Source organism: Mauremys mutica, chromosome 2 (genome assembly GCF_020497125.1).
Source record: "Mauremys mutica isolate MM-2020 ecotype Southern chromosome 2, ASM2049712v1, whole genome shotgun sequence".
Classification (NCBI taxonomy): domain Eukaryota; kingdom Metazoa; phylum Chordata; order Testudines; family Geoemydidae; genus Mauremys; species Mauremys mutica.
In genome coordinates, this window is record NC_059073.1 from 31683444 (window position 1) to 31709279 (window position 25836).

Here is a 25836-nt window from a genome sequence, read left to right on the forward strand (position 1 = left end):
AGAAGCAATAGGGAATAACTAGACCAAAAGAGTGAACAGAGCCCAGAGATCAAAGTGGGGAGGGATGAGATATAGCCAGCGCCAGAGGTATGGCAAGCCTTACAGATAAGGGCAGGTATTAACTTAATGAAGGAGAACACTGGGACGAAGAAAGGAGATTTGAGGAGAGGGTCAGAGCGGTGGGAGAAGGTTATTTAGTTGCAGAATGTTGCATATATTGAAAAGAGTTGCTGTGAGCATCACAAATGCTGGAAACATGGAGGTTTCTGTACTTTGGGTGAAATAAAACAAAGAAAACAGGAGTTTTGCCAATGGGGAGTATTGAGGAAATATTTAAGTATGGACAGAAAGTGAGCAGATTTGGAGAGAATCTGTATCTGAGGAGGAAAAAACCCTCCAATACTGCAAGATTGGTTGGTTGGGGCGGTAATGATGGAGCAATTAAGGAGATGAGAGGGTTTAGGAGAAAAGATTAGAAGTTCATTTTTTGCCATTTAAATTTAAGGTATCTATAGAACATATGTGAGGGGGTATCAATGTGATAAGAAGAGATGTGAGTCTGGACATATGGAGGTATGTCAGAAGTGGAGGAGCAGATTCAAAGAATAAGATAAGATCATGTTTCTATCTAATTGCAGTGTATTCATTAATGATACTAGAACAATATGAACATGCATTTTACTTCAAAATAGTTGAGAGTTAACCAGTACCTGAAGGCTTGGAGGATTAAGCCTCCATGGGGAACCTAATACAGATGGTACCCACTATTCTACCCTTGAATCATTCCTCCTTCTTCCCATCACAAGGACTACTCATCTGGTGCTCTTTTTCCCATAACAAGTCTGGTCCATCATTTAACCTTACTGTTGGTTGGATGAAATATGAGCTTCCACACACTCTACCCTCTATACACATATGCTCATTTATCCTGGGCCTATCTGACTCCTTCCAGTGCTTCCCTCTGGTCCTTGGTGTTGCTGGGTGGCTGGTATACTAATGGGGTCTTCTGAAGTCCACTCAGTATGGATTGCCACTTCCTTCCATCCTAAAGAATATTCTGGGTAAGTTAAACAACTCAGTCATATAGCACAAGTGGGAACAAATCCACACATCCTTGCTATCTAGCTCTACTGAGCTAGGGCTGAGAGAAGTTCTTCAATCTTTAGCATGGTAGTTAGGGAAACCCAAGGCTATCACATTCTAGGGAACCTTGGCAAATCTTCTGCTAGAGCTTACCAACTAAGAGTTCTGACTGTCTCTTTGAGCTCAGTGCAGCTGCTAAGCAGGAAGAACAAAGATTCTTCTCTGTTCCTCCTTGACAGTGTTTTGGCAGAGTGAGCAGGGAGTGAGGTGGATCTGGGGAGGCATCATGTCCTCTGTCCATACAATGAATTCTAAGTATTGAGATAAGGGAAACAGCCCATACCCTAGGAGGAATGAGCTGCATGAGGATATAAATGTATAATACTTCTAATAAACCCATCACCATGATATTTAGGGACCATACTCAAAACCAAGACTAGCATAATTTTAGCTCATGAAGGACCATACTGACTCTCCAAGTACAGGGTCCTCCTTAAGACAGCTAATGTAAGAAGGAAGTCCAGTCTTAATTACGTTAAAAGCAAGCAGCTGCTGAGAGGAAAAGGTGGATAGGATTATGAAGCAAGCAGAGCAGACAAATACACACCAAAACCCAAGCTCATATTCACCATATTTCAGAGGCAGAGGGTGCAGTTTGTGAATATAGCAAACCTTGAACAGTAGGTTTCAGAGTAGCAGCCGTGTTAGTCTGTATCCGCAAAAAGAACAGGAGTACTTGTGGCACCTTAAAGACTAACAAATTTATTTTAGCATGAGCTTTCGTGAGCTGCAGCTCACTTCTTCGGATGCATAGAATGGAACACACAGACAGGGGATATTTATACATACAGAGAACATGAAAAGGTGGAAGTATGCATACCAACAGGCAGAGTCTAATCAATTGAGATGAGCTATCGTTAGCAGGAGGAAAAAAAACGTTTTGAAGTGATAAGTAAGATGGCCCATAGAAGGTGTGAGGAGAACTTAACATAGGGAAATAGATTCAATTGGTGTAATGACCCAACCATTCCCAGTCTTTGTTTAGGCCACAGTTAATAGTATCTAGTTTGCATATTAATTCAAGTTCAGCAGTTTCTCTTTGGAGTCTGTTTTTGAAGTTTTTTTGTTGCAAAATTGCCACCTTCAAGTCTGTCACTGAGTGGTTAGAAAGGTTGAAGTGTTCTCCCACTGGTTTTTGAATGTTATGATTCCTGATGTCAGATTTGTGTCCATTTATTCTTTTGCGTAGAGACTGTCCGGTTTGGCCAATGTACATGGCAGAGGGGCATTGCTGGCACATAATGGCATATATCACGTTGGTAGATGTGCAGGTGTATGAGCCCCTGATGGCGTGTCTGATGTGATTAGGTCCTATGATGGTGTCACTTGAATGGATATGTGGACAGAGCTGGCATCGGGCTTTGTTGCAAGGATAGGTTCCTGGGTTAGTGTTTATGTTGTATGGTGTGCGGTTGCTGGTGAGTATTTGCTTCAGGTTGGGAGGCTGTCTATAAGCGAGGACTGGTCTGTCTCCCAAGATCTGTGAGAGTGAGGGATCATCTTTAAGGATAGGTTGTAAATCTTTGATGATGCGCTGGAGAGGTTTTAGTTGGGGGCTGTAGGTGATGGCTAGTGGTGTTCTGTTGTCTTTTTTAGGCCTGTCCTGTAGTAGGTGGCTTCTGGGTACTCTTCTGGCTCTGTCAATCTGTTTTTTCACTTCAGCAGGTGGGTATTGTAGGTTTAAGAATGCTTGATAGAGATCTTGTAGGTGTTTATCTCTGTCTGAGGGATTGGAGCAAATACGGTTGTATCTTAGAGCTTGGCTGTAGACAATGGATCGTGTGGTGTGTCCGGGATGGAAGCTGGAGGCATGTAAGTAAGTATAGAGGTCAGTGGGTTTCCGGTATAGGGTGGTATTTATGTGACCATCGTTTATTAGCACAATAGTGTCTAGGAAATGGACCGCTTGTGTGGATTGGTCTAGGCTGAGGTTGATGGTGGGATGGAAATTGTTAAAATCACGGTGGAATTCCTCGAGGGCTTCTTTTCCATGAGTCCAGATGATGAAGATGTCATCAATGTAGCGCAAGTAGAGTAGGGGCGTTAGGGAACGAGAGTTAAGGAAGCGTTGTTCTAAGTCAGCCATAAAGATGTTGGCATACTGAGGGGCCATGCAGGTACCCATAGCAGTGCCACTGACTTGAAGATATATATTGTCCCCAAATGTTCATATTCCGACCTATTCATGATGACGACAGCACCTCCTTTATCAGCCTGTTTGATTATGATGTCAGAGTTGTTCTTGAGGCTGTTGATGGCATTGTGTTCAGCACGGCTTAGGTTATGGGGCAAGTGATGTTGCTTTTCCACAATTTCAGCCCGTGCACAGTGACGGAAGCAATCTATGTAGAAGTCTAGTCTGTTGTTTCGACCCTCCGGAGGAGTCCATGCAGAATCCTTTTTATTATAGCGTTGGTAGGAAGGATTCTGTGGGTTAGTATGTAGTTCAGAGGTGTGTTGGAAGTATTCTTTGAGTCGGAGACGGCGAAAGTAGGATTCTAGGTCACCGCAAAACTGTATCATATTCGTGGATCTGGAAGGACAAAAGGAGAGTCCCCGAGATAGGACAGATTCTTCTGCTGGGCTAAGAGAATAGCTGGAAAGATTAACAATATTGTTGGGTGGGTTAAGGGAGCTACTGTTGTGGCTCCTTGTGCCATGTAGCAGTTTAGACAGTTTAGTGTCCTTTTTCTTTTGTAGAGAAGCAAAGTTTATGTTGTAAATGGCTTGTCTAGTTTCTAAACTAGATATTCTGATGAAAAACCAACCTTCTACACAAACTTCCTCATGGACAAACTTTACAAAAACTAGACAAGCCTGACATCAGGAATCATAACATTCAAAAACCAGTGGGAGAATACTTCAACCTCTCTAACCACTCAGTGACAGACTTGAAGGTGGCAATTTTGCAACAAAAAAACTTCAAAAACAGACTCCAAAGAGAAACTGCTGAACTTGAATTAATATGCAAACTAGATACTATTAACTGTGGCCTAAACAAAGACTGGGAATGGTTGGTCATTACACCAATTGAATCTATTTTCCTATGTTAAGTTCTCCTCACACCTTCTATGGGCCATCTTACTTATCACTTCAAAACGTTTTTTTTCCTCCTGCTAACGATAGCTCATCTCAATTGATTAGACTCTGCCTGTTGGTATGCATACTTCCACCTTTTCATGTTCTCTGTATGTATAAATATCCCCTGTCTGTGTGTTCCATTCTATGCATCCGAAGAAGTGAGCTGCAGCTCACGAAAGCTCATGCTAAAATAAATTTGTTAGTCTTTAAGGTGCCACAAGTACTCCTGTTCTTTTTTCTTGAACAGTAGGTAAATTTGAAAGAGAATTTGAGGTTTGTTTTAGATATTTTGCACTGCTTATATACCTTCTTCCATTATTTACATGATTCACTTTTAGAGGGCAGCTCATTTGTGGGCAGTGTCTTATTATGTACATGACATTTTATTCATGTTGTACATTTATTCTTTCACATAAATAATAGTTCTTCAATAACAAAACTAATGTTATGTGTGTAGATAGAAAGGAGAGCACAAAGATGACCACTTACGTTCTCATCTCTGTTTTGTTCTTCTATGTGTGTATTTGCATACCTATTTAAATCTACCTAAACTTTTATTTTTTCCCTAAATGTTATACTTTATACTGCCTTATCACGATGATACAATTTGAATACCTCCAAGGTATCTGAGTGCCTATGTGTTTGAAAGGGAGTTCTGTTCAGCTGGAAGTTGTAGCTAGATTCTTCTTCAAGTGTCCTCTGCAAATTCCTACTTTTGGGATATGTGCCAACTGGTGCCATTGAATTGTGCAGACTTCTGTTAGCAGTGCCTGTTAGAGTGCTCACTTGATTCCTCTCCCTCCTCACGTCAGTGTTTGAGCCCAACCCGAGGGAAGGGCTGTACAAAGGGCACAGACGTAGTTGCTGCATCAGTTCCTTCCAGCTGCTAATCCCCTTTTATAGGTTCTCTCCCAGAATGTGCTCAAACGCTGAGAGGAGAGGTAGGGAGGGGGCACCTGAGCACTCTTACAGGCGCTGCTAATAGAAGGCTGAACTTTTCAATGGCATTATATCCAAAGAGTGGGAATGTGCAAGCCAATCTCAAAAAGCCTCCGTTACAAGTAAGAAACCTTCATTTTCAAAGCAATTCTTTTTGTTGTGGTCCTTGAGTGTTTGTTTATTCATTGTAGATGCCAAAAAAAAATCCCAACAAAAATAAACAAAAAATAACCAACAGCCAATATGCCCTAGATAAAATATTTTCATGCCAAAGCCCTTTTGGGTAAAGTTGGTAGATCCACAACACAGAGAACCAATTGGATGAGATTTTGGTTGGAAATTGGCTTTTCAGAGTTAAAGGATGCTATAAGTAAAGATTTGGAACTGGTGCACATCAACTGGATGACGTACAGAATTATCTGAATGGAGCAGAGAATAAAAGTGGAAGCTATATCTGCACAGAATTTGGGTAGCTGAATTAGAAAACTGCATCAAGGCCATGACACATTTTTGACTTCTTGATTTAAGAACAAGTCCCTAATATCAGAATGGTTATATTTAAAAAAAAAAAGTTAGTTTCTGTCTTGCATATTGTTAGCATTTTAGGAAGCAGGGAATTGCAGATTTTGTTTTTAAATAGCTGAGCGTTATTGACTCTGAACATCCTACCTGGTTATATTTATCTCTAAGTTACCAGAAGGTTACATGTAAAGGAGTTTATCCTTTCTGAAAGTGCAAAAACTATGTAAATGACCTGTAACAGAATTTAAGGCAGAAACACAATTCTAAACCAGCAAGACTGGAAAGCAAGTTGGAGTGTCAGGGGAACTGTATTATCCAGCCTATACTTAAGAGGAGAAAGCATTTTGATATTGTGAAGAGATGGACTTGAATGCTGTCTCATTTTTTTCCTCCTTTCTGGCCCGGATGAGGGTGGAATTTGGCAAACAGATGCATTGTCCGGCTATGCAAGGAGGAGGACAGGAAATAGAGTGTTGTTGTTTAATTAGGTCTCAAGTTTATTTCTGAATGTCAGGGAGTAACTGGCAGATAAAAGTGTACAGTGCAAGTAATTCCATAATCATTTATATATACTTGGAGAGGGGAAGGCTCTTGTCTGCCCACACCCTTTACCCATCCTGATCCCCAGCCAACCCGCTGTTGAGTCCTCACCAGCAACCCCCTTGAATTAGGGTTCAGGGAGGTTATAAAGAAGGTGGGGGGTTAGTTCCCTGCCATACCAGTCATGGGAGCCACAATCTCTCTCTCCCTTTTTCCACTCCTTTAAAGAATATCTCCTTTAAATCCTTTACCAATTCATTTTATCTGATCATCATATCACTTCCCTCTGGGGTAACCTGCATTGGACATCTGCCCCATACTTACATAGTGAATTACATAATCATAGCCTGACCCCTGTTTCATGTCCTCCCCAACTAAGCCCCCAACCCACTGTGGGGAAGGTGAAAAAAACCTCTGTCTTGCCTTGGCAAATCTGATGGTGAGGGGGAAAAAAAGATCTTCCCAATCCCCTGAGAAAGGAATGCCCACAGCAAATCATGACAAAACCTGGTATTTCATTACTTCCAGAGGTGGGATGATGAGTGCTGATCCATCTGGTCCAGGTAGAAGAGGGCATTTTCTGCCCTGGCACTGATCTAAATACTCTCCCCTCTCTTCTGGTCACCTGGGGGAGAGGATGGGTCAGCCTCCCCATGCTGACCTGGTCTGAACCTTGTGCAGCAAGTCACTCTCTAGCTACCTGGCCCTTACAGGGACCACACACTTTTTTCCTACAAGTTCGATGGCAACTCCCACCAATAATGTATGGGGCAGTCATTTCACTTTAGCTCCTTTTTCTTTGCAAAGACTTATTGAGATCACCTGGGATGAGTACTGTGATTTAACACACAGGGTTATACATGGATTAATTCCTGACCCAGAAACTCTTTTGGGCACTATAATTTAATAATTTTGGTCTATACCATATTTGGATAATTTGCCATTTTTATATTCTGAGCTATTTTGATGTTCCTCTGCGGCAGCCATAGAAGAAGTCGTCTCTGCATGGAAGTTCTTCAATAGCTGTATGATGGAGACAATTGGTTCTTTATGGAGTCAGTGTCAGGAAGATTCCAAATTGCTACAGTAAGGAACTTTTCAGTATACCTAGCCAAATTCTGCTCTTAGTCATTCCAGTGTGAATGCAGAGTAACTCCAATAATATTTTTATTGGTAATTATTCAGTATCCTCCTGACACCGATTCTGTAAAGACCCAGCTGTTTTTGTCAAATTCATCTTCAGGGAATTCCAGGAGCAGAGACTTGGCTGTTTTACTAATGGGGCTACTACACATTTTAACCAATATCTGGAAGCCAAATTTAGAGAATTTCTTTTTTTTTAAATTTAATTCTCTTTTGTTTTGGATAAATAAGCTAAGTTTGAGGATTCAGCAATGCCAGCTGAAAGTGATTGCCTGAATATTTTAATACTCTATAATGTAGCAGATTTAGAATGGAATATTATCTGAAACCTATTCCAGAATGTACATTCTCTTTTTCTGCATATTTGAGTTGTGAGAATCTCTGATATGGACATGTGATATACTGAAAATGTCTTTTGCCTTTTAAGATTAAGCAGTACTACATATAGTATTATTTTATGTTCCTACTCATTTAATTTTATGAAAATTATTTAAATATGTTGTAATAAATACATACATTTGAAACCTCTATTTAAAACAAATGTTTTATTAGCTTGCAAAACACTTATGACCCATTCTTCTCTGTTGGATAAAATGCCTGTCTAAAAGGTTAATTAGGAAAGTAGAGCAATAACGATATGCAAAAAAAACCCCAAACCTAAGAATGGAATATGAACAATAGTATATTATATATGTAATGTATGCCTCCACCTCCAGTATGTTCTTTGATCAAATTCCAAAAGTTTAAGTCTTTATATTTATCTAGAAACATTAAACATCTTAAAATCTTGTCCTGTAGTTCTAGGGAATAGTGCTGAGGATTGTGAGATAAACATAGGCTCTCTCTCTCTCTCTTACTGCAGTGATAGATAGGGATGCTAGAAATTTGGGGACAAAAACAGCCTTTGCTTAGGCTATGCCTACACTACAGCTTATGTCGTATAACTTATGTCACTCAGGAGTCTGAATAAATCACCTCCCTGAGTGACAAAAGTAACATCAACATAAGGGCTGATATCTACAGCTATGTCAGTGTGCAGAGTTGGTTGTATCATACCGATGGGTGAGCTCTCTCTTATTGGCATAGAGCCTCTTCACCAGACATGCTGCAGTGGTGCAGCTGCATCAGTGCTGCAGCACTGTATAGGTAGACATGCCCTTAGTCATGTTGGAGGAATTTTTCTCTATTGTTTACAATGATGTGGCTGGGGGAAGAAATGCAATCTCCCTTTCTTGTTTTCTCATCCTCTTGCATTTTATTCTCTCATCTCATAGATCTCTCATTCATTTTGTCCTCTGCTTATCCACTTGCATTACCTGATAACTATTTTTTTGTCTTGTTTTGCCTCTGTTTCCCCTACCTGCCCCCACACTCTGTCTACATTTTCTTTTCTACCCTTTTCATTTTTAAACTGTGCCTCATACTGATATGGAACTACCACTTTATTCTTTTATAAGGGTAAAGCCACATTTCCTAAAACACTTTCCTAAGGGTAGGTTTACACTTACCTTCCGGGTCGACGCGGTGAGTTCGACTTCTCGGAGTTCAAACTATCGCGTCTGATCTAGACGCGATAGTTCGAACTCCGGAAGCGCTGCGGTCGACTCCGGTACTCCACCACTGCAAACGGCGGTGGCGGAGTCAATGGGGGAGCCGCGGAGTTCGACCCCGCCGCGTCTGGACGGGTGAGTAGGTTGAACTAGGGTACTTCGAATTCAGCTACGCTATTCATGTAGCTGAATTTGCGTACCCTAGTTCAACCCCCCTTCTTAGTGTAGACCAGGCCTAAGAGTCAGAGGCAAGATCTCATAGGGCTTGTTCTGTTGCCACATTTTTAGACTGTAAACTTATTGGACAGGGACTGTCTCTTCTTTCAGATATATATATATATATATATATATATATATATATATATATATATATATATATATATATATATATAGCACAATGTGGGTGCTACTTCATTAAAAATAATAAATAACTAAACTAACAACTCTCAGTGCTACTCTTCTAGGTTCTTATATAGCAACCATAACTAAGCCCCTCACTAAGATGAATGAATTTATCCACACAGCACCACTGTGATGAAGGGAAGTATCAGTACTCCCATTTTATTGTTGAGGAACTGAGGTACAAAGAGGTTAAACAGGTTCATATCACTTCAGGAAAGCCTTGATTTCAGGTCTTGGCAGATAAAGTGAGGGAAAGCTTTTTCCCCCCTAAATATTTTGTTTTACAACGAAAATATATTTTAAGTTTTCCAGTCTACAAAAACATAGATTCCTGATGTTTAAAACATCTTGTCTTTTCCCTCCTTTCAATAAAGCTTTCTGCTCAACTTTAAGGAAAATCTTCATAACCTGTTTCTAAATCAGCTTTGCTTTAGGGACCAGCTTAACAATGTGGCTGACATTTTTTCCCATCAAACAGTTCTTTATGTATTTAGAGATTGACTGGATCAGGTGTAGACAGCTTCAGGTTGATATTATTAAATATCAACTTGAACACACAAAAAAAAATCATAATCTAGACAAAAAAGATTGAAGAGCTTCTGCCTGACTGTTGTTTGTAGGAAAGCTGGCACAGGATTGTAAATAAGTTCTTTTTTTGGCAATGTATTTACATAAATACCCTGCAAGAAAAGTTAGTTTATTTCATTGTTACTTCTGGGATACAGGAACCTGAAATACTGAAATGATGCTTTGCAACTGTGCATATATAATTTAGAAAGTGCATCTGAAATACTATATAATTTGCCTCACTGAAACACACAGCTAGTAAACTTTAAACCATGTCCTTTTTCATACTCTCACCATGTATTGGAAGAATTAGATTTCTTCCAGCATAGACAAAAGGAAATATGTGAAACTCAGCAATAGTCAACAGTATGATAGTTTTTAACCAAATCAGCCCATCTCCTCCTGTTGATCCTATTGGGAAAGGGTTAAGTAGGTTCTGTTGATTCAGTAAGTCTGGTGACTTATTATGTCACCTGCATATAAGTATGGTGGGACTGGTTCTCTGAGGAGAGAGGATCTAGGGCAGGGGTCTCAAACATGCGGCCCGCGGGCCGTATGCGGCCCGCGGAGCTCTTCCCTGCGGCCCGCGGAGCTCCCCAGGGGAGCTCCGCAGGGGCCCCCAAGAGAAAAGCGGAGGCTCCCGCCTCCGCCCCTCTCCTGGAGCCTCGGCGCATAGAGCGCCGAGTCTCCGTCCGAGCGCCTGAGCCCCGCCCCGATCCGAGCCGCGTGGGGAGGGGGCGGGGCTGGGAGCTCTGGGCTGAGCGCTGCGCTCGGCGTGGAGCTCCCAGCCCCGCCCCCTCACCACGCGGCTCTGAGCAGGACTGCCGGAGACGCGCTCGGGTAAGGGGGGGGGAAAGCGGGACCCGCCGGGGCCGGGCTGGGGCGGGGGGAAGGGAAGCGCTCAGGGCTGGGGCAGAGGATTAGGGTGTGGGGGGATGAGGGGTTCATGATGTGGGGGCGCTCAGGGCTGGGGCAGAGGATTAGGGTGTGGGGGGATGAGGGCTCTGGCTGGGGCTGAGGATTAGGGTGCAGGGTCCTAGTGCCTGCCCTCCGCCAGTACTGGCAAGGCAGGCTTCCCTTACCCTGAGCCTCTCCAACCCCAAACCCTCAGCCCCAGACAGAGCCCTCATTCCCCCGCACCCTAATCCTCAGCCCCAGCCCGGAGCACCCCCACATCATGAAACCCACAACCCCTGCACCCTAATCCTCAGCCCCAGCCAGAGCCCTCATCCCCTGCACCCTAATCTTCAGCCCCAGCCCTGAGCACCCCCACATCATGAACCCCTCATCCCCTGCACCCTAATCCTCAGCCCCAGCCCTGAGCACCTCCACAGCATGAACCCCTCATCCCCTGCACCCTAATCCTCAGCCCCAGCCAGAGCCCTCATTCCCCCGCACCCTAATCCTCAGCCCCAGCCCTGAGCACCCCCACATCATGAACCCCTCATCCCCTGCACCCTAATCCTCAGCCCCAGCCAGAGCCCTCATCCCCTGCACCCTAATCTTCAGCCCCAGCCCTGAGCGCCCCCACATCATGAACCCCTCATCCCCTGCACCCTAATCCTCAGCCCCAGCCAGAGCCCTCATCCCCCCTCACCCTAATCCTCTGCCCCAGCCCTGAGCGCCCCCACATCATGAACCCCTCATCCCCCGCACCCTAATCCTCTGCCCCAGCCCTGAGCCCCCTCGCATCATGAACCCCTCATCCACAGCCCTCACCCCACAGCCCAACCCTCTTCCCTAGCCCTGAGCCCCCTCCTGCATCATGTACCCCTCGCCCTCAGCCCCACAGCCCTCACCCCTGCACTCCCTCCTATCCCCAAACTCCGTCCCAAAGCCTGCACCCCCACCCCCTGCCGCAGCCTGGAGCCTGCATCGAGCACAGAGCCTGCATCCAGACCCCCTCCCCCACCCAAACTCCCTCCCAGAGCCTTAGGCAGTAAATCTAAGTGCGTGTTTTGTCCTTTGAGTGAGGTGCATTACTGAGTGTATATATTTATTAAAACTGCGCGCGCTTAGGGGAGGAGGTGGAGAAGAGACAGGGCAGGGGCGGGGCCTCATGGAAGGGGTGGATTGGGGGTGGGGCCAGGGGCAGCAAGGGGGCGTGTCAGTGATGCGGCCCTCGGGCCAATGCACTAGTCCTCATGCGGCCCTCGGGGTCATTTGAGTTTGAGACCCCTGATCTAGGGGATGACCTTGATGAGTCTTGAGGAAAGAACTATAGTAGCAGACAAACCTGAGGAGCAGGTTTGAGAGGATTTATATGTACTGTGACTTCTGGGGCATTTTTTTTATAATATTGTCTTGGGGTTACAGATTTCTTAAACCCAAGAAGCTTGTACTCATCAAATATCTCAATTTTACCCAGTATAACAACTTCAGAAATACTTTGTTACAGGCAAAAGCAGGTTGAACATAAATTTTATGTGAGACAGAGAATATATATTTTTGTAGACTTTATGAAAGAATTTGTAAGCCGAATGTATTTTTCTTTTCCAGGTAAGATGTCAAGAAGAATATTTTGTTCAACAAAATTTTAATTGATTAAATCAGTATATTCCAAGGTTCACTACAAAAAAGCTAAAAATTGCAGAGACCAGTACCTTATTAATTGCAGATTTCAAGTGTTTTTCTTCCCTGAACAAAACACATTATTTCATCAATACACACACACACACACACACACACACACACACACACACACACACACACAAAAATCCTTTTGGGAAGCACTTTTAGCTTCCTAAGTAGTCCATTTTAGTCTGTTTCCAAAGGAAATCTGAGGCCAGAAGTGGTAGCAGATCCTCAAGATGTATAAGAAGTAAATGTATTGGGTTGTAGAATGTATAGCACAAACATTTTCTGTGAGGAGAAAAATGAATTTAAAAAGAACAAGAGAGAGGAAACTCAATGGCAATGGAACTTTCAGGCTCTAATAGAAGGGTGAGGGCTTGCAATATTTACTTTCCCTGTTGTCATTGCTTTAAATCAAGGCAGGGTTGGTACATGCAGTTCCAAGAACTTTGCCATGTAGAATTCTCAGACCCTAGAAAAGAAAACTATTTTTCTGTGTGTAGAGTCTGTGGCATATATTTTAGTGGGTGGCTGCAGCATCATTCATGGATGGAAACAAGTGTTTTTAATTGGGGGTCTAGAGTTAAAAAAGAGAGAAAATAATAGCTACTGAATATCACATTTGTGAATAGTTTTGTAGCATGACTACATTTGTCTATTTTTAATAAAGTGAGAAATTTCTGTTCCAAACTCAATGTTTTTTGTTGTTTTTTTGTGGAAAGCTGAAGCCCACACCTAAACCCTCACTTTTCCAATCACATGTCATTGTATGACATTTCCCCTCCTGATATTGAGCAGTATCCTGAATATCAGTTGGCTGCAGTTTCTCTTTCCCAAAGCCTGCTGTAGTTCTGTGGGGCTGTTTTTTTTTTTCAAAAGTGGTTTCTAATTTGAGGAGTTCAACTTCACCTAGGGTCTGATTATGAGGACTCAGAACCCCTCCTAAGGACTTCATTTTCATTTCTGAACAGTTAGCACACCAGAAAATCTGGCACAATCTAAATTTGGACAAGGAAAATGAGAGACCCAACATTAAAGGCATCATTTGAAAGTTTGGATCTATGTATAGAATGTGTGAAATGGTAAAGTAGATAAAAGTGCTATATACTATTTAAACAAATTTACAGTCCACTCCTACATTTTTGGAGTGCAGTATATCAAGACAGCTATGTTTTAGGACATCTGGCAGTAAACTACTTTGACTATGGGTACTGAATGGTAGTAATTACTACTTAATTGGGGCAATGTTATTCTAAACAGGGCAGTGTTTAAGTGTGTCTAGGTAATGTGACAAAGTCAGGCCGGACGGCTGCAGGAGGGTCTGGGAAAACAGGTATGTTAGCCCTAGAATGCTAAAGGCCCTTTTTCCTACAAGCTGGGAGGGGGAAGGGGTTACTTCAGGTCAATTAGAGACACCTGAGTCCAATTAAGGGCTGCCTGAAACCTGTTAAAATCTCTCTCCTGGGTAGGGAGGAGACAAACTGATGCAAGGCTGGAGACAGGAGGGTGATAGGCTTCTCCAGTGTGAGAGACTGTGCTCCTCCCCATAGGGGAGACACCCAAAACCCAGTGCCTGTTTAGGGGAAGGACTGACACCCCGGGGCCAGTGACAGGACAACACCTGCTCCAGTGAGAGGGCCAGGAAAAGGTATTCCCCCTTTGTTTTAGTGCATTAAAGACTTTTTCCCTCTGTTTGCACTCCTCAGGCCTGCCCCGAGGCCTACTGGGAGGGCTCTGAGAAACAAATCCCAAAGAGGGAAGACAGACACTCTTCAGAGTGCTATTTTTTCCTCCCCTCCTTTTTTTTTTAAAAAGAAACAAAAGCCAATAAAATAATCTAAATAACAAACAGTAAAGAAGTACATTAAGATAATATGAAGCACTCAGAAGTCAAGAAATGCAAAAGTTAAAGTAACAAATGCAATTTGATCGCTAACCCTTATGTACTATACAATGCAATCTTAAATCTGAATGCTACTTATTTAACTAATCACATAAAACCACTTATCATACTTTTCCCTAATACCTGAGATACACATGTAGCATCTTACAGTATACGTCTAACTGTTGTATAATGTTTCAATTTAAGATATCTTTATTAATTTATGATAGAATGCTATTAAACCATCTATAAATGTTTACTAACATTAAATGGAGAAATAAGACATGGCAGTTGAGTTTTGTAACATCAGCTCTCCAAGGTATTTTATTACATTTAGCAATAACTTTTTAAACTTCCTACTCCATGCTTTATTTGCCTATAACTTCACCACACCCAATTTAAACATTTTTAATTCAAACAAAAAAGTAGCTTTCAAGTTTGTTTTTTTTGTCTTTTACATGGTCAAAGAAACTGAATGTTTGCATGATTTATAATTCAATTAAAGTTGATAAAAGTTACCTGTCTTTCCTGGATACTTGTGGCTATCTTTAGCTTATTTAGTAAATAACAAATGTAAAATAGCATTGCAGCATGTTACTGAAATATTACTAAGAGCCACAGATATTTGAGTAGTCCTAGATTAAACTGTCCCCACTTATACCCCTATTCATATTTGTAGTCTCAATGCAGTTTTATAAGCATTTAATTCCTTCTCACTGCCTATATCTTTAACTTTAAATAATCCACGCATTAAGTGCTAAATGTTGAAAATAAAATAATTGTAATAAACTGTAAATTAAAAGATAGGCAGTCCTGAAAATAAGCTATACTAAACACATTTTGAGAAAGGAAGGAAACTTCCATGAAAACAAACATTTACATATGAAAAATGTTATATTTTTCTCTCAATTACATGATATTACATTTTCATTTATTTTCAATAGGTGATATTATCAGGCTTAGCTAATAAAGGAATTGAACCTAGTGATTATGATTGTTAAACCCAAGAAGTGTGCACATGTAAGAGGTTTTGAATCCAGTATAGTCTCTTTGTCACCCCAAGAACTTATTCTTCCCTCCACTTCCACCAATGTAGGGGAAATGAAAATCACATTTCAGCTCTACAAATAGAGTTGGGGAGTAGACTGGTCTCACTCCTCCAAATTCTCCCTTTCTAAACCTGTAAGGCAAAGCCATACAAATTAGTACAGGCAGTTCCCATACTATGGAACACCTACACATGCACACTATGAGGGCATCGATGGTTGAGAGGGTCTTTGGCTGTCAAAGGCTACACTGTGATGAGGAAGCCAGGTGGCAGTGCAGTGGAAAGGGGCTTGTTTTGGGATGTCTGTTGCCTGCGGTCAACATCCCAGGATCTGCTCAGATCTGTGCAATGGAAGATTTTTGAGGAAAATCTGTGAGTAAGATTTCAGTGTGATCCCTATCTCTTTGAGAGTTATCCATATGTTGAGGAGTATCATGTGCTAAGAGAAGGAAATATCAGGGCAGATGTTTTCATAAAAATTCTAGAAACCTTGATATAACAGATGTCATGATCTGGTGGAAGTGTAAGTATTAAAAATAAAAATCAGTGGTCGCTGCTTGTTTCTGGCTAAAAGCAGAAAAGAAAATACAGGTATTGGCCCTGTGGAGGGAGTGACATGCTACATAAAGGAGTCCATAGATTATTTCATGCGACTATACCTTATGTATACAAATCCCAGATAATACAGATATAGTAAGCATATGCTACAGACTACTAGGCAGGAACAATAAAAGAAAATTCTGTACACTAAAAGATTTCTCACATTGCAAGTTTTGAGAAGTTAAATTAATTCTGTGCATCATTCATCATAGATGAAAATGATGAGAGAAATCCTGTTTCAAGGCCACTTTTAATCAGGAGCTCATGATGGGACATAAACAGAGACATCACTAAAGAAAGAATAATGGATTAACTTGAGATGCATACATGCAGTAAATCACTGGACCTGGATGATATTCATCTGGGGGGCGTGAAAAGACCTGAAAAGCAAAACAGAAAAACTACTGACAAAGATATATAATAATATATTCTTAAACAATAACTTCTCCAAAAAAGATTAGAAAATAGCTAATTTGGTGCCCGTCTCAAAACAGAACCTGAAGATGAGCTGAAGGATGATAGACCAATGAACTTCACCTCAATAACAGGGAAAGTGATTGAGGCTGTAATTAAGGGCATGGTATTACAACAACTGCATAAATATAAATGGAAAGGGTCAAACTAATTTACCTTCCAAAATGGAGAATGTCCTTGTAAACAGAATTATTTGAAAGATTTAACAGAATAGTATATGAGACCTAGTGAGTCCACATCATTTATCAAGATTTTTTTTTCAGTCTTCTGACAAGTTCCCTCACATGAGACTACTGAAGTAGAAAAAAAAATAGCCACAGGGTTAGTTCCTTTTTTTTCCTCTTGTGGAATAAAAACAGATTAAGTGATAAGAAACAAAGCACATGTATAATATATATATACTCTGTGGCACAATCCTGCATTTGTAGGAGATGGAATAGATGTCCTCATAGGTCTGTCTTTGGTTCTAATTTGATCTCTGTGGAAAAAACCCAACAACAAATAAATAAATAAATTCCTTTTTGTCAAAGTTGAAAGAAGCCAATATTGAGTCAGCCTTGAGGACAGCCTCTTTTATTACCATGACATCTTAGCTCCATCCAGAGTTTTAAAACAAACCTAGCCCCACACACATACACACCACCACCACCAGACTAATGTTTGTCAAATGGTGTTTCCTCTTTTTTTCTGTCCCTTAACAGGAAAAAAAAAAGTATGTGATTTTTATTCAGAAAGAAAAATAAGTCTTCTCTCTACTGTTACTTGCCAAGAGAAGGTTGAAGGACTCTTTCTACTTGAATGGGACTGTGATGAGGTTTGTGTTAGTTCGTGCAAAAGTGATATACTGTAGGACCAGCCCCCAAGAAAACCTTGTCTCCTGCACATTCAACCATAATAGACAATTACATTGTTCCTGCAGGACAGATCTGGTGAATATAGTCAAAGTCTCAGAGGATTTTCTTTTAGGTGTCTTCACCCTAGGGCCTAGGCTATTCCTTACTTTTAAAGAAAGGACTAGGATTTTACACTTAATATTTTATTACAATCAAATAAGTGAACCCATATTGGTGAGGAGACGTGCTACTGCACTCTGTGCTAATTAAAACTTTCTCAAGGCTGATACTTTCTATCCCAAGTAAATTGGACTGGCATAGTCCAAAACAGGTAGTAACAAATACAGGCATTTTTGTGGAGGGGTGATCAGCAAAGATATATAGCAAGGAGCCCAGAGAAACCCTAACCTGCAGACTGTCCTGACAGTTTGTGGGTATACGTTCTTTGTCACCGGGGGCTGTGCTGTGGTAGCAAGCTCTTTAAAAGATTTTTCTCTGCCTAAAGCAAAACTTCCATCTTGCTGGGGTTTACCGTTAACCAACTCCTCTTTATTCAAGGTACTGTTCTTGTACAGATACTGTATGCATGAGGATTTGTGCTGTAATTAAATGCTGGGAAGGACTGATGGAATTGTGGGTCATCTATATAGTGTTGATCTTTCAGTCTATTTCTCCTAAGAGTAGATACTGGATAGGATTGGAGAAATATTTGAGCCTTGTGGCAAAGGTGGCAGAGATGCACATTTCCTTTACTATGTTCTGTGGTTTTAAAGGAAAGATACAATCCCTAAAGTGGTTTAATTATTTCTATGGAACCTGGTATAGTAACACAGGAATTGCCATATTGGATCAGACCAGTGGTCATCTAATCCAGTGTCCTCTCTCTGAGAGGCCAGCAGCAGATACTTCAGAAGAAGGTGTAAAATAATCCTCAGTGGGATAATTTGTCCTCCATGAAAGACTCATGCTGATCTCTAGTAGTTAAGAGGTTGGTTTAAACCTTAAAGGATAAGGTTTTATATTCCTTTCATTTATTTTTACTTTTTTTTTTAAATTAACAAGATTATCCAGAGTTGTAGTACTTATCTATATAAATGTCAGATCTCTTTTTGAATCTTGTTAAGCTATTAGATTCAATTAGTTCATTTGGCAGTGAGTTCCACAGTTTAAAAATGTTTTGCAAAAAAAGATGGTTCCTTATTTTTTTAATTTGCTACTTTAATTTTAATCATAACCTTGTGTTATAAGGCAAGGGTAACAGAAGCTTCTGATCTACTTTCTCTGTTCCATGCATTCTTTGATGTCATTATTTTATCATGTTCCCTCTTATTAGTCTCATTTCTAAAATAACCAACCCCAAGTTTTTCAATCTCTCTTCATATGCAAGTTTTTCCATGTCCGTAATCTGTCTTGTTGCCTTCTGTGAGGCCCCACTAATTCTGCAGTATTTTCTGAGATAGAATGACTAGCACTTCACTCAGTATCCCAGACGAAGCTATGCCATTGATTTATCTAAGGCATTATAATATTTTCCATACTATTCTGTATTCCATTCCTTAAGCATCCTAATATCTTGCTTACTTTCTTGACTGCAACAACTAATTGGGCAGAGGTCTTCCATGAGCTGCTCACAGTGATGCCCAAGTCCCTTTCCTGAGTTGATACAGTTAATTTAGAACCCTGTAAGTGTCTAATTTAATTGATTTTTTCCACCTGCAATGTACATTAATTTATTGAGATCAACACTGAACTTTTGCCCGGTCATCTAGCTTGGTTAGTTCCCACTGAAGTTCTCTGGACTTGAGGAAGCTAAATAAACTTGTGTTCTTTGCAAATCTTGCTCACATGGCTCAAACCACATCTCACTCCCTTTCCAGGTTACATTGATTTCTGCTCATTTCAATGGGAGTTAGGTACCTAAACACCTCTAAATATCTGTCCCAAAGATCATTTAAAAGTCTAAATACTGTCAACTGTTCTCCTTTTACCCATTACTATCTTGACATGTTTGAATAATTATAAGAAGTTGCTGAGATGTGATTTTTCTTTGTAGAAACTAGATTTAGACTCTATAATATCATGGTCTTCCAAATGCTGCTTTATTCTGTTTTTCAGTTATCTTTTCAACCAATACAAATATGAGGCTTGATATTTCTCATTCCCCTGATCATCCATAGAATCCTAGGTGAAACATATGCAACCCTCCAATCCCCTGCTTTTAATGATATAGATATAGCTTAGAAGCTCAGCTTCTTCAGAACTCCTGGATGTATGCTGTTGGCTGTGGTGACTTACTACTTTTTAAATTAAACCATCAATTTGTTCCAACACCTCTTCTGACACCTGAATCTCTGATAGTACCTCATTTTTTATTACTGGAAAAGATCATATGTCCCTCATAGTGCCTGGAGACAGGGAGTGCTGTAGCCACTGCCTGAATAAAATGATAGTCTGTCCAAAACAGTGACAGGATTGTAATATCCTGCATATCAACATCTAGCCCAGAGATCATGCCAAAGGAATAGCCTGCAATATGGGATGAACTGGAAACCAACTGGTTAAGTCCTAAGAAGAGAGGAAATTACTTTAGGGGTTTCTGCAGCCGCGGCTTTACTGGCATGCTAACTAACTGCCCCCAGCAGGATCAATCTAGAAAAGTTCAAAACCACCCTACAGAATGTTTCAGTTAACTCCTTTAAAAACCTTTCATCTTTGAGAGTATGTGATTGAGCTGAGCAAAAAAATAATCTACATTATTTTTGTTCACTAGGAGTGAACAAGTTAAATGGAAAAATTGAAACAGTATTGTATATCATCAGACGCCCTTTTCTGCATTTGGGTGAAAAGATGTAGTCCTACCTACCGGCTTTTCCTTTCCTGGCCTGGAATGTGACACGTTTAAAAAGTTTATTTTTAAAAATTCTAAACTGGAGCCAAATTTGACCTGAGATTTGAAGAAAAAAAAAACACTGCTGAAAAATTGAGACTGTGTAAAATCAACTTAAAAGTGAAGGGCTTGATTTTTAGAAGAGGGGAGCATCCCTAATTCCAGTTGAAGTCAATTTCTATTTTGGCTGACTATTCAGGCCATGAGAGAGCTAACAGCTAGGGGAAGCTCCCAACACTGTCAGGAAACCATGTTCCTAGGAGAACTATTGTTGATTTGTTTCTTTACCTCTAGAGTATGGGATAAAGTTAATGTTAAAATGAATGAGAATTAAGAAGTGTGTGATTTTATGGAGAGAGAAATATTTTCATCTTCCTAGACTTTTGCTAAGTCTGTGCCAATGCACCATAGAAAAATAGATTTGTTTTAAAAATAGAAATGTGCCAAATGGAGATTAGACAGTAGTATTTCACCTTACTAAATTTTTATAATAGTATTGGTCTGTAAATCACATAATTCTTAGCCTTATTTCATATGTATAAATAAATAAAGCATAAGAGTGAAAACATTCTTGTGGTCTAAAATGACATTTTCTAGGAAAGAAGGTGGCCCCATTTCATCCTTTTTTTCCCCTCAATAATTTTTACTGGAATTGACCTTTTTTCCCAGTTGCTTATTGAGATTTAATATTGATTTAACTCTGTGTTAAATCTCCCTTGAGATTAAATTCTCAGAATTAATGTTTAATGGGATTCAAAATATTTATCTTGGGTAATTCTTGATTAAATATTCATATTCTTTAATGGTTGTGTCTGGCTGTACGTTAATTATTTTCATGAAGTAATATTTATGATCTCTTATTCCTCAGTTCAGTGGAGAGCTGGTCAGAGTAATTTATAATATTCAGGGTTTGTTTTGGGGGTGTACCCCTCTACTTTTCAATTTTGTTCAACAAGAGACTAGATGTGATGCTTTCTATTCAATAAAACTGCATTAAAAACTATTTACCATGTCATAGACTGATCATCTGTGGTGCTGAGGAGGACAAAGCACTGGTCAGCTGGCCCCATGTATCACAGAGGAAAATCATTTTCTGCTTTATCCTTAAGCTTTGGCCATTGCTGGAGCCAGGGAATCATTAGTGGGACTCTGATCCCATTTTGTAATTCCTTATATACTCAACTACAGTATTTCAAAATGTATTCACCTATGTGAAAAATAAGAATGAGCATTCAATCTAAGAGTGAAAATGCTCTATTCCTTATTGGGAAATATACATGAATGTATGTTTACTTGTGAGAATGAAGTGAAAGCCTTGCCTTTTAACTCCTTTGTGCCTTTTACTTATAGCTTCCCACAAGCATCCATGACAGAATGTAGCTAAACTCAGGCTTCTGGAAAGGTTTTATAGGGGCAGCATTTATACAATCCAAGTAATGTTAGAATGGTGGTTATAATTGGTTAAAGAGCAGCTCTAGTCCAAAAAAAGTGAATTAAATAAATCTGTAATGGGGTTAACTCACCACTGGGGCACCTTCTCGTGGCTGTGTCTAGAGAATCAGCTCTCATCAAGTTTGGTGCTTCCTTCTGTCATTAGCTCACCCCATGGCCTGCCTCTCTCTCTTTCTACATGAGTTGGTCGGTCTCTTCATCATTCAGCCCTCTGGCTAGGTCACTGTATAGTCCCCCCTTCTAGAGTATCAAAGTCCCTCCAGACCAAATGTTCAGTTCGTGTTTCCCATTTGTGCTATTTCCCCAGGGTTGGTAGGGGAACCTGGCCCCACCTGTTACTCTGGGTTCCAGCCAAGGGACACTACAATCAGCAGCCAAGGTCTGCACAATCTCTATCTTCTGGCCTTGTTACTTCTTCCCTGGGATGCTTTCTACTCCACCTCCCACAAGCTCTCTTCTGCACCCTTCTGGGTAAGCCCCTTCCCTCAGGGCCAGGATCCTAGGGCTTCTTCATCTCCCTGGGTTTCTTTCTCTTCCTTCTCTAAGCCCAAAAGGTGACTGCTGCCTTCCATACTGCAGCACCTTTCTGCTGCAAACTTCCTGGCTTTATACCTTAGCCACCTTCTCCCCCACCTGGCCTTTATCACCCACTAGTCCTTTTCAGTCAAGCCAAACTCTCCACCATATGCAGCCTATAAGATTAATTAGTCATATCTCTGCCCCCATAACAGCCTGAAGGTGGAAAACCCCATCACAATAGCATTGCATGATTCCATATTCACTGTCTCTCACTGATCTTCATATAAATTGTTCTCAGTTTTCAATAACCAATATTTTTTCTGACATCTCTACAAATTTAGCCTGAGCTTTGACTTTTCAGATATAGTCTTTCAGTCTCTCATATCACCAGTACAAGAGATTCTGTAGGCCTGATCAGGCCTTCATTTGCTCCTGTGCTACTCCATTTTCTTTAGATTGGTCTTGCAGAGGCTACAGTCAGACAAAGTGTGCTGAAGTAGGCACAATATCTCAGAGTAGCGGGGAACCATACCTGTCAGCCTGCAGTGCTATCCCCCTTTACAGGTTATAGGTAAATTTCCTGCTGCATCAGCCCTGGCTTTTACCCTCCTTGGCCATTTGGGTAGCCTATCGCTATAGTTATTGCTTGACCCCACCCAATCCTTGCATGACATGAGTGCCGGGGCCATAAATGTACCTAACACTTGCATACATGAGTATTAGACTTTATTCTCCCTGCCCCATTTGCTCATTTACTTTAAAATAAAACTCTTTTTTTACTGAAAGCATTACAGGGATGTGTAATAACATCTAAAATCTAAGCAAAGATGACATTTTTGTGACCAAATGTGTGGGATAGACCATCCTGAGAATGCCATAGTCAGGGCAGATTGCAAGAAATGGGGAAGACAGTCCCCCAAAACTGGTGGTTTCTTCTATCATTTACCAATCCAGTAACAAAATAGCCTCTGCAGTACCACACGGGTTAACCAGAAACCAAATTCAATCCCATTTAGACACTCCGGCCCTTGGCTCCCATCCAGACAAACAGGTCTAATATGAGAGATTATTGAAAACCCATTTCACCATATGTGAGGTTCTTTCTAATCCCAAAGGCTTAGACACTTATCCCCAGGTCAATATGAATCTCAGATCTTACCGAAATATCACGCTGGCAGCCAATCCTTAGTAAACTAACTAAAGATTTAATAATAAAAGAAGAGAGAGATGAATTGTTTATAGATTGTATACATACAAAGGATTGCAAATTTCTTATATCAGGTTTGTAGCAGTGATGAGAGAAACTGCTGGCTTGTAAATTTGTAAATTCTCTCTGGTAATTTTCAAAAGATTGGAAGGTTCTCATGTGACGGGTTTGGTCACAGAGACCCCCTTGGGACTGTCCCCTGATGTGCTGAAATTACCTCTGAGCCCATTTTCCCCGATGGTTTGGACTCCAGAACCCTGCCTTGTTGAGCCAGACACAGTAGCTTGCTGCAACACAGACTCACGTCTGAACCACACCCCCAAAGCTGCAGGCTTTAACTGAAATGCACTGAGCAGGTTACCTATCTCCGGCACCCAGACACCCAATGGGATCCAAACCCCAAATCAATCCATTTTACTCTGTATAAAGCTTATACAGGGTAAACTTATGAATTGTCTGCCCTCTATATCACTGATAGAGAGATATGCACAGCTGTTTGCTCCCCCAGGTATCAGTCACTTACTCTGGGTTAATTAATAAACGAAAGTGATTTTATCAAGTATAAAAAGTAGGATTTAAGTGGTTTCAAGTAATAACACACAGAACAAAGTAAGTTACCAAGCAAAATAAAACAAAATACATAAATCCAAGCCTAACACATTAAGAAAGTGAATACAGATAAATCTCAACCTCAGAGATGTTCCAATAAGCTTCTTTCACAGACTAGACTTCTTCCTAGTCTGGGCCCAATCCTTTCCCCTGGTGCAGCCCTTGTTAGTTCCAGCACACATCTTAGGTGGAAAGCAGGGGTGTGCTCATGACTCGCAGCCCCCTTTGTTCTATTCCACCCTCTTTTATAGCTTTGGCACAAGGTGGGAATCTTTTGTCTCTCTGGGTTCCCACCCCTCCTTCTAAATGGAAAAGCACTAGGTTTAAAATGGATTCCAGTTCCAGGCGACATGGTCACATGTCCTGTGAGACCCCAAGCTTCCATTCTTCCCGGCCTGATTCACACAAACACAGGAAGGCTTGCAAGTAATCAGAGCCATTCACAGCCAATTGTCCTAGTCAATGGGAGCCATCAAGATTCTAAACCACCATTAATGGCCCACAGCTTGCGTAATTATAATACAACTTCAGAGTCATACTTCATATTTCTAGTTTTAGAAACAAGAATGATACATACGTACATACAAATAGGATGAACACATGCAGTAGATTATAAGGTTTGTAACGATATCCTACAAGAGACCTTTTGCATGAAGCATATTCCAGTTACATTATATTCATACTCATTAGCATATTTCCATAAAACATATGGCGTGCAATATGTCACACGTCAGTCCATAGTTCAAGATGCTCCTTTTAGTTGTAAATCCATAGTCTAGAGAATTATAGCAGGAAAAGAGGCACCATTAAGTTGTTTCAGGTGTCTTTTTATATCATCTGCCATGTGCATGGAAATTTTCTGTCCCAAACAAAGCCCACAGCGCCTGTATGTGAAAAGTTACTAGCCCAAGATGGAGTCCAGGGTCACATGAGCATATCACATGTCCCTACATGGTTTACTGAATCACAGGGGGTGGCCATTGGCTCCTTGCTGTCTGGAGGAGCCATCCAGATGGGATGAGTTTCTTCAGTAGCCCATTATGAGACTGGAGTGTCCTCAATAGGTCATCAGCACATAGCTGTCTAGCTCTAAATTAAATTCTATCTGAAGGGTGTTACCCAGGAACAAACATGTTTACAAGTACATAGCCAATACTGATAACATCCAATACAAAGATGACACATGCATATAAACAAGATAATCATACTTAGCAAATTGTAACTATTCCATTGTTACCTTACATGACATACTTTGTACAAGATTTGTTGCAATTGTATAGCAGTGGTAATACCAATTATATAAATGCTCCTCTTTAGTCATACCTCATCACAACCTTATCTACATTGGTCACCCAGATTATATATGCAAAGTGACAGCCTTACTTAAATTTAGATGTAATTTATTGTTGCCCCTTTTGTACCCAAGCAGCTAGTCAAAGATTGGGGCCCTGAGATGTTCCAGTTGGAAGTAGAGATTGGTGATAGGTATTTCTTTCTTTGTCTTATTATTTATTTATGTATTTATTTACAAAGAATGTACAAAATTCTGTGTCAGAGAAGAAAATAGCTGGAATCTGCTTCTTTTGCTCACAGCACTGAGAACACTTTTTCCAGCCTGCACTCTGATCCAAAAACCTCTCCCTAGGCTTCTTCTGATGTCAGACCCTGGCTTCGGTCTTTGAGTGCATGTCTACACTGCAAAATTAAGTTGACTTAATGTACGTTGGCAGTAACTACATTGCTGATATACAGGAGCACTCGCACCAATTATACTCTGTCAGTGTGGGACATTATGGGATGGCTTCTGAAAGCAACACGGTGTCTTATCTGCCACCTCTTATCCCTGGTCAAGTATGCTGCAAAT

General features: G+C 40.8%; 1 protein-coding gene and 1 long non-coding RNA gene across 4 annotated transcripts in view; one reads left to right on the forward strand and one right to left on the reverse strand.

Moving 5' to 3' along the window:
- Window positions 1-20187, reverse strand: part of LOC123364316 — a 34309-nt gene extending 14122 nt beyond the window's left edge. The window contains exons 1-2 of the long non-coding RNA XR_006577067.1: window positions 20162-20187; window positions 16319-16371 (exon numbers count right to left, since the gene is read on the reverse strand). This is a non-coding gene — a long non-coding RNA (uncharacterized LOC123364316). The remainder of the gene's footprint in view (window positions 1-16318; window positions 16372-20161) is intronic.
- The window catches only part of CSMD3 (CUB and Sushi multiple domains 3), a 1155643-nt gene that overhangs the window by 563588 nt on the left and 566219 nt on the right, over window positions 1-25836 (forward strand). The gene's annotated exons all lie outside the window — the stretch shown is intronic.